The sequence below is a fragment of the Tamandua tetradactyla genome, chromosome 1 (assembly GCF_023851605.1).
Source record: "Tamandua tetradactyla isolate mTamTet1 chromosome 1, mTamTet1.pri, whole genome shotgun sequence".
Lineage (NCBI taxonomy): Eukaryota > Metazoa > Chordata > Mammalia > Pilosa > Myrmecophagidae > Tamandua > Tamandua tetradactyla.
Genome location: NC_135327.1, coordinates 221,798,010 through 221,810,488, shown reverse-complemented (window position 1 = coordinate 221,810,488; position 12,479 = coordinate 221,798,010). Strand labels below are relative to the sequence as shown.

At 40.8% G+C, this 12,479-nt stretch overlaps 1 long non-coding RNA gene across 2 annotated transcripts in view; it reads left to right on the top strand.

The window, feature by feature from the left end:
* The window catches only part of LOC143688204 (uncharacterized), a 74,485-nt gene extending 69,222 nt beyond the window's left edge, over window positions 1-5,263 (top strand). For both annotated transcript variants that reach the window (XR_013177879.1, XR_013177878.1), the window contains one exon: window positions 5,046-5,263. This is a non-coding gene — a long non-coding RNA (uncharacterized LOC143688204). The remainder of the gene's footprint in view (window positions 1-5,045) is intronic.
* Window positions 5,264-12,479: the final 7,216 nt, after the last annotated feature.

Sequence of the window (12,479 nt, the reverse complement as noted above, 5' to 3'; positions counted from 1 at the left end):
TATTTTGATGGAATGAATGTATTTTGCATACAGAAAGAACATGTCTTTTTTTGGGGTCCAGAGGATGGCATATGTTGGTTTGAAGCTTTACGTATGATAAGAAAACATATTCTTAAACTTATTCCATTCCTGCAGGTACAGACCCATTATAAGTAGGACATTTTTATAAGGTTATTTTAGTTAAGGTGTGGCCTATCTTAGGATGAATCTCAAACCTAATACTGGAGTCCTTTATAAGTGTAATGAAATTCAGACAGAGAGAGAAAGGCACAGGAAGCAGACAGAAGCTGAAATTCAGTGATAACCAGAAGAGAAAGAAGAGACCCAGAAACACTGCCATGTTTCTGGCCCTGTGACTAAGAACTATGGATTGCTGATAGCTAGCCTCAGGACTCCTGTCTTCAAGAAGAAAGCATTGGCTTGGTGACACCTTGATTGGAATTTTCTTTTAGCCTCAAAACCATGAGCAAATAAATTTCCATTGTTTAACCTGACCCATTTCATAGAATTTGCTTGAGTAGCCTAGTAGACTATTTACAGCTGATTTTTGTATGCTGATCTTGTACTCTGCCACTTTGCTGAATTTGTTTACTAGTTCTAGTAACTTTGTTGCAGATTTTTAAGATTTTCTGTATATAGGATCAAATAGAGAATTACTTCTTCCTTTCCAATTTGAATGCTTTTTATTTATTTTTCTTGCTTAATTGCTCTGGTTAGAATTTCTGGCATGATGTTAAGTAATAGAGGTGACAATGGGCATCCTTATCTTATTCCTGATCTTAGAGGAAGATTTCAGTCTTTCATCAGTGAGTATGATATTAGAGGTGAGTTTTTCATATATACCCTTTATCAGATTGAGGAAGTTTCTTTCTATTCCTGGTTTTCTAAGTGTTTTTATCAAGAAGCAGTGCTGAATTTTCTCAAATGCCTTTTCTGCATCATTGAGGTGATCATTTGTTCTTTCTCCCTTTGTTCTATTAGTGCAGTATGTTACATTAATTGATTTTCTCATGTTGAACCATCCTTGCCTACCTGGGATAAATCCCACTTGATTACAGTCTATATATTTTTTTAATGTGTTGTTGGATGTGTTTTGCTAGATTTTATTGAGGCTTTTTACAACTTTTTTTCATGAGACGTATTGGACTGTAATTTTCTTTTCTTGTATCATTATTTGGCTTGGTGTTAGGAGGATGTTAGCCACATAGAGTGAGTTAGGAAGCATTCTCTCCTCTTCAATGTTTTTTTTTCTGTCTTAGACCCTCCAGACCTGAAGGTCTCTACTACCTGCCAACTAGTTCCTGACCACTGATGGGCTTCAATCCCAGGCCCTGAGAATTATCAACAACAAAATGAAAGGAAAATTTGGGAAATATATGGTTTACTCCTACAGACTTCAAGTAGGGTAGAATTTTGTTTATTTATTTATTTTTTTAAAATTATTTGTTTTAGTTAGTCAGTGGAAGATCTACACTGGTCAAATCTCTTTGGTAACTTTCAGACCTTTTCCCTGTTCTGGGCTGTGTTAACATAACCTTCTATATGCCCGTGGCGTCTGGTTGTGTTTTCCTTTTCTATTGTCTAGTTGAGAGGTGATGTTCCCGATGGTGTTACCTCCCAGGATCACAATTTGGGAAGAGCAATTCATAGTTGCACAATAGTCGGGAAAGACAAAGTCCTCTTTATCAGTGTAATGCCACTCATTTACTCTGAACATTTTTTTGTGAGGTTCCTTTGAAAAGTTCAAAGGACTTCACAATTTTTATTCTGCCAGTAGTGGATTTCATAAGAAGTAACATATACTTGGGTTGGTGGTCATTCTCATGTATATGCATCAATGGGTTATTGACAGGATGTTTGACATACCTTTGAATACAGTCTTATGCACTTTAGCCCACAAACTCTGAATTTCCCCAGCTATGAGAGGAGCACTTACATTTTGTTGCTTTGGTTACTAATATTTCTCCAGCTTATAAAACTGGATTAAAGAGCTGGATGCTGAACACTGATGCAAAAGCTTGAAAGTCTGTGCCATGAGAGCTCATCTTTTACTAAATTCACCTCAGTCAAGTGGTGTCTCTTTAGGTGGGTAACTTCAGATATTATTTTGCATGAACAGTACACTAGAAGATTAGGTTTTGGGTGATTAAAAAGAAAATTCCTCTAATTGTTTCCAATTATAAAATGCTGCCTTAGGAAGGAGGACTAAGACTAAAAATAGTTCAGCTTTAAGAGGGAGCATTCTTATAGCTCAAGGCAATGTAATAGCAGCACAGTATTATTTGGTAACTGTGGCCAAGTTGAACTAAGAGAGGGACATTGATTCACTTATCAAATGGACTAGTACCATTTTTCTATGGGGTGATGGTTAAGTTCATATATAACTTGACCAGGTTTTGGTGTCTAGTTATTTGGTCAAACAAGCACTGACTTGACTGTTACTTTAAAGACATTTCATTGACTTTAATTATCAATAAGTTGATTGCATCTATGGCTGGTTACATCTATAATCAACTGAGATGTTTGTCTTCAACAATGAGAGAAGTCTCATTTGATCAGTTAAAGGCTTTAAAAGGAGAAGTGTTGATTTTAACAGTCATAAGGGAGAATTTCCATCTCTACTTCAGCCAGCTGGCTTCTTTTGGGTAATTGATTGAAAACCTTCATCAGAGTTTCCAGCTAACAGCCTTCCCTACAGAATTTGTACTTGTGTATCCCCACAGTCATGTGAGACAATTCTTATAAAAATATCATCATATTTTCAGATATCTACTGTCTGTTTTGTTTTTCTAGAAACCCTGGCTAATATATATGGATTGTATCTAGTGCTTTAAGAAAGTATGATGTTGGTTCTTGACTGAATTCATACTTCTGGGATGGTGAAGGAAAGGCTGACTCTCCCAGAGAAATGGTCATCCCTGAGGCCTGTCAATTTATCTATATTTCTGTTGCCAACAGAGAAAAACATGTATTTATAGAGGGCACACACACAGAGTTCATATGAGCATATCACTGTCTTTCTACAGTGTTTTTCCACTTCTGGGAAAGCAACAGCAAGTGGGAATGAAGATTTGAAATATGGAGCAATTTGGTGTTACCACAACTGAAATTTGTTTCCAAGTATAATGATATCCTAATGATATTCACAAATGATATTTGTGAAGGTTAAATTCAAGACAGACAGACTTCTAGGAGAGACAGAGAATAGAGAAGGTGAGTGAAAAGAAAAGAAATAGTGGTTATAACCATCAATTCCCATGACCATTAGAAATAACCAATACAGTTTCCATTCCCCTTCTAGGGATTTACTGAATCCTCTTAGACTGTACTCATTCTTCAGTTAAAATGACCTCTCCTCCAGAGGTCCACCGTCGTAGGTTTAACCCAGAGAAGGTAGATTCTGGACCATTAATCTCACTCTATTCATAGACTGCTTTTGATACATTGCAATAAATATTTACACTTTTGTGTTTGCATCTTATTACTTCTCTATGCTTTGCGCTTCCTAAGAGTAGGGCCAATGTGTTACCATTCTTCTTAAGGTGGTAAATTGCATGAAAAAGTGCCACTGAAGGTTTTCAATTGATGATGATAGGAGTGAAAATAAATGGAAGCAAAACCAAAAAGTTAAGGAAAAGGAGAAAGTGCTTCATTCCATCATTTATAAATTCAACTTTAAAGAAATGCAACATGTTGGAATTTTAATTATGCTTGCACTCTACCCCATTGTGGTCTGCACTCTTGAATGCACCTGTAAAGCTGTTTAAGAATATCACCACTACTTTGTTTGATTAGGGTGAACCTTGTGTATTTGCAAGCTGATATCCATGCCAAATTGTAGATTTGATTTAAAGGTAGTGATCATCTCTTGAGTAGTCAAACAATAATTGGGGAAGGGAAGATTGTTTTATAGCAGTTACAGGAAATCTTACCTGAATTTTTTCAGGTTATCATTTTATTATGCAATGTTTCATTAGCTAATTGTTACTGAGACAATGAAGGAGTCAGCTCCAAAGCAGTCAATTACTTAGTTCAACTTGGGTAATAAAAACATTCTATGAATTGAAATATGGTTTACTGTGAAGGGAAATCTCATGCTTCCCTGGAGGCTATTAAATGGTTTTGGGAAAATGGTTCTACCACTTGCTCTTTTGTTGCAACATTATACGTTGGAAAAATATGCTTAATTACATTTGGTCGGCTCTAAGGACTTTCTGGGGCAAACTACCACAATATTAACAAAGAAAAACTTGCCTGAGGGGGTTGTACAGAGGAAGAAAATGGGTCCCAGAGAGGGGATCAGACACACCCAAGGTACTTCCAATATGTGACAGAGCAGAGCTGAGAGCCTCGAACTTGACTTTGGTTCCAGCTCTCATTTCATTATTTTATGCAGCAAAACTACAAATAACTGGAGAATCCCCAGTAGAGTTTAGGTAACGTATCTGATGTTCAAAGATAAAAGTGCTGAGGTCTTTGGGAATTTATAAATTGTAAAGCTGCTATTTTTTATGAATTTGACTCCTGTTTTAGTTTTTGTTTTTTGGCAATGAAAACGCATCTTCTCAACATTTACTAGGTGACCATAACATGTGTGCTCCACTTGAAAAAGCTTTCCTTCTGTAAATGAATCATCATCATAAAACAAAGTGTTTAGGAGGTCTTATTGTTCTTGAACGATCCCCTTTGCCACTATTGTGCTTTGCAATGTATTTAGGACAACTTGCCTCCCCTAAGGCTATCGTTGTTCATCAAGTTTAGGAGAAGGGTTTTTGGGGACATAGAGGTGGTGAATGTGGTGACTTTTAAAAATAGTTTAAATATTTCCATCTTCTTCATTCAATTTGCTGTCTCCTCTAACCCCTTCCCCAGATGTTTGCGTGTACGCGCGCGCGCGCACACACACACACACACACACACACACACACACACACACACACCCCTGAATTCCATTTTCAAATTGGACCTGAGCCTCATCTGTGTTCTTTAGGACCTGGCTAGTTGCATGGGAAGACTCTGGAGCGACTTCTGTCCTTTACCTGCAGGTCCCATCTGAAGGTCTCTAGGGCCATGTTTGCTCATGAAGAGCTGTCCACAACTGACACACTTGAGGATTCAGAAAAGCTTGTGGAAACACCAAGGATGTCATCCTTCCTCTGCTCTCTGTCTGCATATTTGGAGCCAACAGCAGTGCCCACCACCCATGGCTTTCTCTTTCTGATCAGTAACAGATCCCTGAGAAACATTCCGTCCTCATGCAATAAATGGCAAACTGCCAAACTCACCTCTGTGAGAGATCGTAATTGATTATGTCTTTAGAGCCTGTCTCTTAAAAAACAGACTATTTAAAATAAGCTATGTTTTTCCAAGCCTGACAATATTGGAAGTAATGTAATTGTAAAGGAATTGAGACTTTTATTTCTTCATCTGTATCACACCCTTTCAAGATCATCCTTAGGCTCCTTCACCCTGCAGAGCATATCGTAGATATTAATTTCATATTTATGGGATAGAATTATTTTTAAAAAGTAGAAATATTGTGTTCTATATACAGAAAGTATGGTGCCTACCACTGTCCAAAACTGTATCATATAAGGTTATATATCATAAAATATTATACTCTATTTGTGGTAGATGATGGAAGTAATGGCACCAGTTCAGTCTGTATCCATGCCCTTTGCAATGTGCTTTTGCAGTTCTTCTCGTGAAGACATAAAATATGTTTCTCTGGCCCTGGGTTCTGAGTTCAAACATGTTACTTCCTTTGACCAGAGGAATATTAGCAGACTCGAGGGAAGTGGGGGCAGGAAAAGGTGCTTGCTCATTTCTGCTTCTTCTTTTGGTTCCCCACCTTCAACATGAGAGCATGCCTACGTTACCATCTTGGAGAATGAGACAAATCATTCCAACTGTTCCAACTGGAGTCACAAACCAGCTGGCAGCTCATCTCCCTGGTGTGTGGGAGAGCCCAGCCAAGGTCAGCAGAGCTGCCTCGCCAACCTGGGCTGACTGCCAGTGCCTGCGTAAGGGCAGCCAAGACTGGAAAAACAGCCTAGCTGACCCATAGGCTCATGAGCTAAGTAAATCATTATTACTTTGCACCAGTGAGATTTAGGCTTTTATCATTAAGCATTACCGTGGCAATAGATTACAGATAAAACATTAAATGCAATATAATCTTTCTTTGATTCGTGTCACTTCAGAATTTCATGTCACAATTATTGTTATGAAAAATAAATATCTTTGTCCAGTCATGAAATTAGGGAAAGTTTAGGGATTTGAGCTTAATTTGCACAGACCCTCTTAGCATATGGCCATATACACAAGGATTTGGAGCATGCGGCAGAAGAGGTACATACAGAGTCAGTAAGACAAAAATATTTGACTTTGGGTCAGACTGAACAATATATGGTTGTTCTCTATGTTAAAGTTGCATAAAAATAAACAAATAAAAAAGGCAAAAAAAAAAAAACAAAAAAAAAACCCAAAAGAAAACCCTCTCCTTGTTTTCTTCCATTTTTCTTTTCTCAAAAAAAAAAAAAAAAAAAGTCAGACTTGGATTATTTATTTTGCCCTTTAATGGATAAATATAAGCTATGGTATGCATTTATATAGCCAATGCATAGAATATCAGTGATCTTTGTTTGCAAGCAACAGAAACCAGCTCTGGCTTAGTTAATCAGAAAAGGAATTTATTAGAAACATATTGGGAAGCTCACAGCAAAGGGAAGCCTGGGTGAGCAGTTTGGAAATGCAAAAACAAATTGTTTTAAAATTTGAAGTCCACTCCTCCATTGGTTTCTTAAGGCTGTCTTAACAAATTGCCACAAACTGGATGGCTTAAAACCATAGTAATTTGTGTCTCACAGATCTGGAGGCCATGGCAGGGCTAAGCTGCCTAGGAAGTTCTGAGGGGAGGATCCTTCCTTACCTCTGCTTGGCTTCTGGTGGTTGCTGGCCATCCTTGGCATTTCTTCACCTGGCAGACATATCACTCCAGTCTCTGCATCCATCATCACATGGTCTTCTCACCCTGTGTCCCTGTGTCTTCACATGACCTTCTTTTTTTTTTTTTTTTTTACGTGGGCAGGCACCGGGAATCGAACCTGGGTCCTCGGGCATGGCAGGCAAGCATTCTTACCTGCTGAGCCACCGTGGCCCGCCCACACATGACCTTCTTATAAGGACACCAGTCCTTGGATTTAGAAACCATCTTAATGCAGTATAATCTCATCGTCACTTGACTACATCTGCAAAGACTCTATTTCCAACTAAGATCACTTTCATAGTACCAGGGATAAGATTTCAACATACCTTTTGGGGTACACAATTCAACCCACAACAACCATATATGGCTTCTGTTTTAGTTTTTGACCAATAAGCCCTTTTCTCATTCCCTTTTACTTGCAGGAAGCAAGTTTGGTGAAGGAAAACCTGTTTGAGTAGTTGTCTAAAGATAGCTGGGTAGGAAAATCTGTCCTAATGGTCCCTATGACTAGAGGAGATGGTGATGGTGACACTCACAGCTGCCCAAGTCCTGACTATTGGTCACCAGTGGGGATAAGTACAAATGTGGCCTCAGGATGGACCCAACACCATGAGTTGTAGGACACAGGCAAGCTTCTCGATGCCTTGAGTTCCTTATCTGTAAAATGAGAACAAAAAAGGGTACCTACCTCATGGGGTTGTTTCAGAAAACCTTTGGCACAGAACCACCTGGGGACCCAGTGGGAGGACGAGCTGTTTACTCCTCAGGACGTGTGGAGGTGGAGAAGGATAGAGGGCTCCAGGCCAGGCAAGCTTCCCTCCAACCTTGATTCTGCACAAACGAAATGTGGGACTGGGAGCAATGTACTTACCCTCTCCAAGCCCATTTGCCTCATCTGTGAAACTGAGACAACACCTGCCTTGGAGACTTGTTGGAGGAGTTAGTCTCTGTAGTGTGCTTAGTCCTGCCAGGAATTTAGTGTGTGTACAAGAGTGAGAATTCCTCCCCTCTCCTCAAATGACTGTCAGTGTTTTACCTTCATATAGGTTTAATGGAGAAGAGAAAAGAATTCCAGGTATTTATTTGATCATCCCTTACACCCAGGAGGGCACATCAGTGGGCAACAAGAACAGTCTAGCGCCATCTGCTGGGGAAGCTGTTGTGCCCTGGCAGAGTCTTGCTCCCACCACAACTGCCTCCTCCTCCAAGGTATTCACTTAAAAAAGGCGAAGGAAGGCGAGTCACTAACCAGGTCCATGCCCATCAGAAGCCCGGGTGGGGGCGCCTCCTCCTCCTCCTTCTCTGCTTTCTTCTGATACTGCCTCAAATTTAATTGGAGCTGCCACAGGAAGAAACATAAACTCACACGGGCGTTTCACATTTCCACTTCCATTTCACAGATAGATTTCTCGGTCCAATAGGTGCTTGTAAAACACAGAGGGAACCACTCACGCCGACATCCTGGCCTTTGTACAGACACAGCAGAGAACTTGCCTTAGGCTGGAAACGTTTCTGACATTTTGCAACAATAGTCTTAGTGAAAGTGTTTCAATTTCTGGCTACATCCTAAGTCTCTCCTTCCCCGGTTGAGAGGACTTGGGGAGGGGGCAGTGGTGAGCAGAGGGACTGTCTGCTTTCCTTAAGAAAAGAAAGAAGGGGAGAGAGGGAGAGGGAGAGTGGAAGGGGGAAGGAAAAGGAGAAGGAGAGAGAAAAGAGAGAAAGGAAAGGAGAAGTATATACATACATATCAGGGTTCAAGTTTCCCAGATCAAAATGCAAATTCTGAATATAAAATGTCCAGTTAAACTCCACTCTATACACATGCAAAAGAGTCCCTGAACCTTCACAGAAGCCACATTTTGTAGGAAATCTCCACCCCCACCCCATGCTTTCTCAGTCTCTCACAAGCTTTCTCTTTCTTGGACTGGAATGGAGAGGCTATATCCTCTAGAGTGGGATTTCTTAAAGAGAAGAGTTTAAATCTTGGCAGACATTCATGTAAAAGCAAAGAGTTCTATTCGGGGCGAAACTATTGAGTGCAAAGATAATGGAACTTGGAAATCTGGTTCTGCTTAGCACTTGTGACTTGTTCACAGCCAGAACACATTTTTTTTTTTCGCCTTTAAGTAAAAACAAAACAGTAACTTGCTAAAATGATGGTGTTTTCTCCCTGTGTGCTTCAGATGACAAAGCATCCCTCAGGGCTCACTTTGGTCTGTTGTGACATTTTTATTTCTCTTTACCCTCTGAGTGCTTCACTTCTAAAATTTTCCCTCTCCTGCTTTGTCAGGAAGGAGCAAAGTCTGCGGACAAAGGACCCTGAAGTTTAGTCAATTCCCTATGACTTTGGTGACAAACCAATATTTTAACTCATTTAGAAGATAAGAGTTATTGGGAATGATCTTTGCCTTCTACTCCCAAACTCCCATAATTCGTAATAATAGCTGACCTTTATTAAGTGCACTGAATTTTTACTTTGTGCTGACACTGCTCTCCAGGTGAACAGTTTTAATACTTTTGAGCACCCGGGGATATTAGTCTTTGTTTCCAGATGAATCCAGGAGCCTGGTGCACTGCCCAACAGAGAACTGGTGCTCCGTATGAGTTTGTTGATGAATAAAAATCCCTCATCTTTCGTCAGAGCCCCGTGAGAAGGAAATTTATAGATGAGGAAACTGGGAGTCCAGGATCACGCGGCTACAAAGTAAAGGAGCTAGTGGGGGGCAGACAGGAGAGACTAGGATCTCTGCCACTGCGTGGCGCCATTTTGTTTTCCCTCCACCTGCTCCAGGAACCTAACGCTCCAAAAATGCTGGTCTCTGTGTAACCATGCCACAACACTGGGGTGTTTCTTCTTTGAACTTCACTTATGCCCTCCCACCCCCAATCCATCACTACAACTCCCCCATTGCATTCTCTACTCTCTTCTGCTGGCATCCGTAAAATCCCTTTTATCTTGTAAGGCCCAAGTCTGCCTTGTCTTAGCAGCAGGGTACTCTCCTTACTTCCTTATGCCCATGTGTGCATAACTTTCCTTCAACGCTGACCACATCGGCCTTGATCACCTTTTCTATTGATGAGGATTTTGTCCCTCCAGTTAGGTCACAGGCCCTCAGGGGTATGACAATCTGGGACACCCAACATTGTGCCTTGGTCAAGCATGGTTGTCCAGCAGGGCAGAGGGAGGGACAGCTACTCACTATCCTTGCTCCCACCTTCCCCCTACTATGTACCATTTTAGTCCTTATGTAATGTAAGATCACATCTAAAGGGGCTGGGATTAAATAAAGGCTAAATACAATTGTAGATAATGTGTAGTACAGGAGTGGTAACTCAGTACAGTGATTAAGAGTGTGGACTGCCCTCAGTTTGCTCAGGCTTGAATTTCAGCTGCATTGTACTTATTATCTCTGCCACAGATCATCTCCAAGTTTAGTGCTGTGAGATAGAGCAACATATTTATTTTTTCCTACAGTTTCTGTGGGTCAGGAATTTTGGGAATGGTTTAGCCAGGTGGTTCTGGCTTGTGGTCCTTCTTGTACCAGCCACAGCTGCAGTCTCATCTGAAGGCTTGCCTCGGGCTGGAGAAGCCACTTCCGAGGTGGCTCGCTCATACAGCTGGTAGGCTGGGCTGGCTGCTGCTAAGTGGCCTCAGGCCCTTGCAGTATAGACCTTGCCAAATGCCTTCCACCACATTCTACTACCTGTGCAGACCAAACCTGATTAGACGGTGTGAGGGGGTCTCCAGAAGCACAGAGACCAGGATACAAGGATCACTGGGCAACCACACTCACCACTTATAGCTGCATTACCTTGGACAGAAACTTAACATCTTTAGGCCCAGTTTCCTCATGTATAAAATAGGGATAGTTATTGGTGTCACACCACAATGTAAAGCTGCGGCAAGGATTAAATGAGTCACCACAGGTAGGTGCTTAGTTACCATTCAGTATTAATGCTTATGATTGGAAAATTCAGATTGATCTCAGCATAGCAGAGTAGTGTGTCCTGATGAACCTGAATTCACCTGGAGTTCTTTCTTCCTTACTTCTTCTCCAGCTCTAAGCACCTGCATGTGAGGTAGCGATGGGTGAACATGTCCTCAGCTTAAAGGGATTTTTCCAAAGAGCGTCTTTCAGCATAAGAAGACGCTTTCATAAAGCTGAGGATTTTATTTCCTAATTTTTCTGTTTTCTGGCCAGCTGGTATATTGATCAGAGAGGATTTATTTTTTTTTCCTGAGGCAAGATATCTCGGGCCTCTGTCAATACCTAGACAAGATGAAGGGGCTCTGTGATGAGCTTCCCAGAAAACTGAGTGAATATCACTTGCTCCAATTGGGGCCGTTGGCTGAGGATCCATCTGAGGGAGAAAAATGATCAAATGGAAAGGTAATCCTATGTTTATTCAGGAGAAGAAATATTATTCATTCATTGATGAACTATTTTGTAAGCATCATCCATAGACCAGGCTTTCTGTTAAATCTAGGGAAATAATGGGGATCTTAAAAGAAGACAAACGAAGAGCTCCTGACCCCACAGAGCTCACGGCATATTCTGACGAAGCAGAATTAGAGTGTACAAGTCCTGTTACTCCAAGGAGAAGTCCTACAATGGGGGGGAGGGGAGGAGGGTGACCATATGACCTGGTTTGCCAAGGACAGTTCCAATTTATGCCGGTATCACAACATAATTATTAATAGCGTCCCAGTTCACCCCCCAAAGAATCCTGGTTTTGAAGATAGACCAGTAGTTCACCCCAATAATAGGAAACTCAACTTACTCAGGAGAGTTGGGAAGGCGTCTCTGAAGATGTGATCAATGTGTTGAGATTTGCAGGAAGGAAATAATTCACAGACAAGGGGGTAGGATGAGGGGACACTAAAGCAGATAATGCAGCATGTGTAAAGGCCTTTTAATGGGAAGAATCACAGAATGTTCAAGAAGCCAAAAGCCTAGCGTGGCTGGAGCCCAGGGAGCAAGGACGTGCAGTTCTTAAAATGAGGTTGCAGGGGCCGGCCATACCATGCAGAGACTTGCAAGCCAGGTTAAGGGCTTGGGGTTATTGTGTATCAAATTGAGTATTATAAATTAAAGAGTGTTTTAATCAAAGAAATGACATAATCATACTGAGTTTTAAAGAATCATTCTAGTTCTAATGTGGAAAATAGAAAAGAAGGGGGCATGACTGAGAGCAGATTAAGGTAAAGATAGAGAAGTGAGGAAATTCAAGAGACATTCAGGATGTAAAAACTGATCCATTATGTAATGGTTTGGAAATAGGAGATAGGGAAGAGGGGGTTTCAAGAATAACTCTGAGACTTCTGGTTTACACAATGGATTCGTTTAGAGAGAGAGGAAACACTTAAAGAGTACTAGGTAAAGGAGAAGAAATGTTTGATTCTCCACATAGTGAGTTCCAGGTCTCTTTGAGATATCCAAGAGGCAGTTAGATACGTGAGTCTGAGTTCAGAGTAGACTCCTGACTGCGA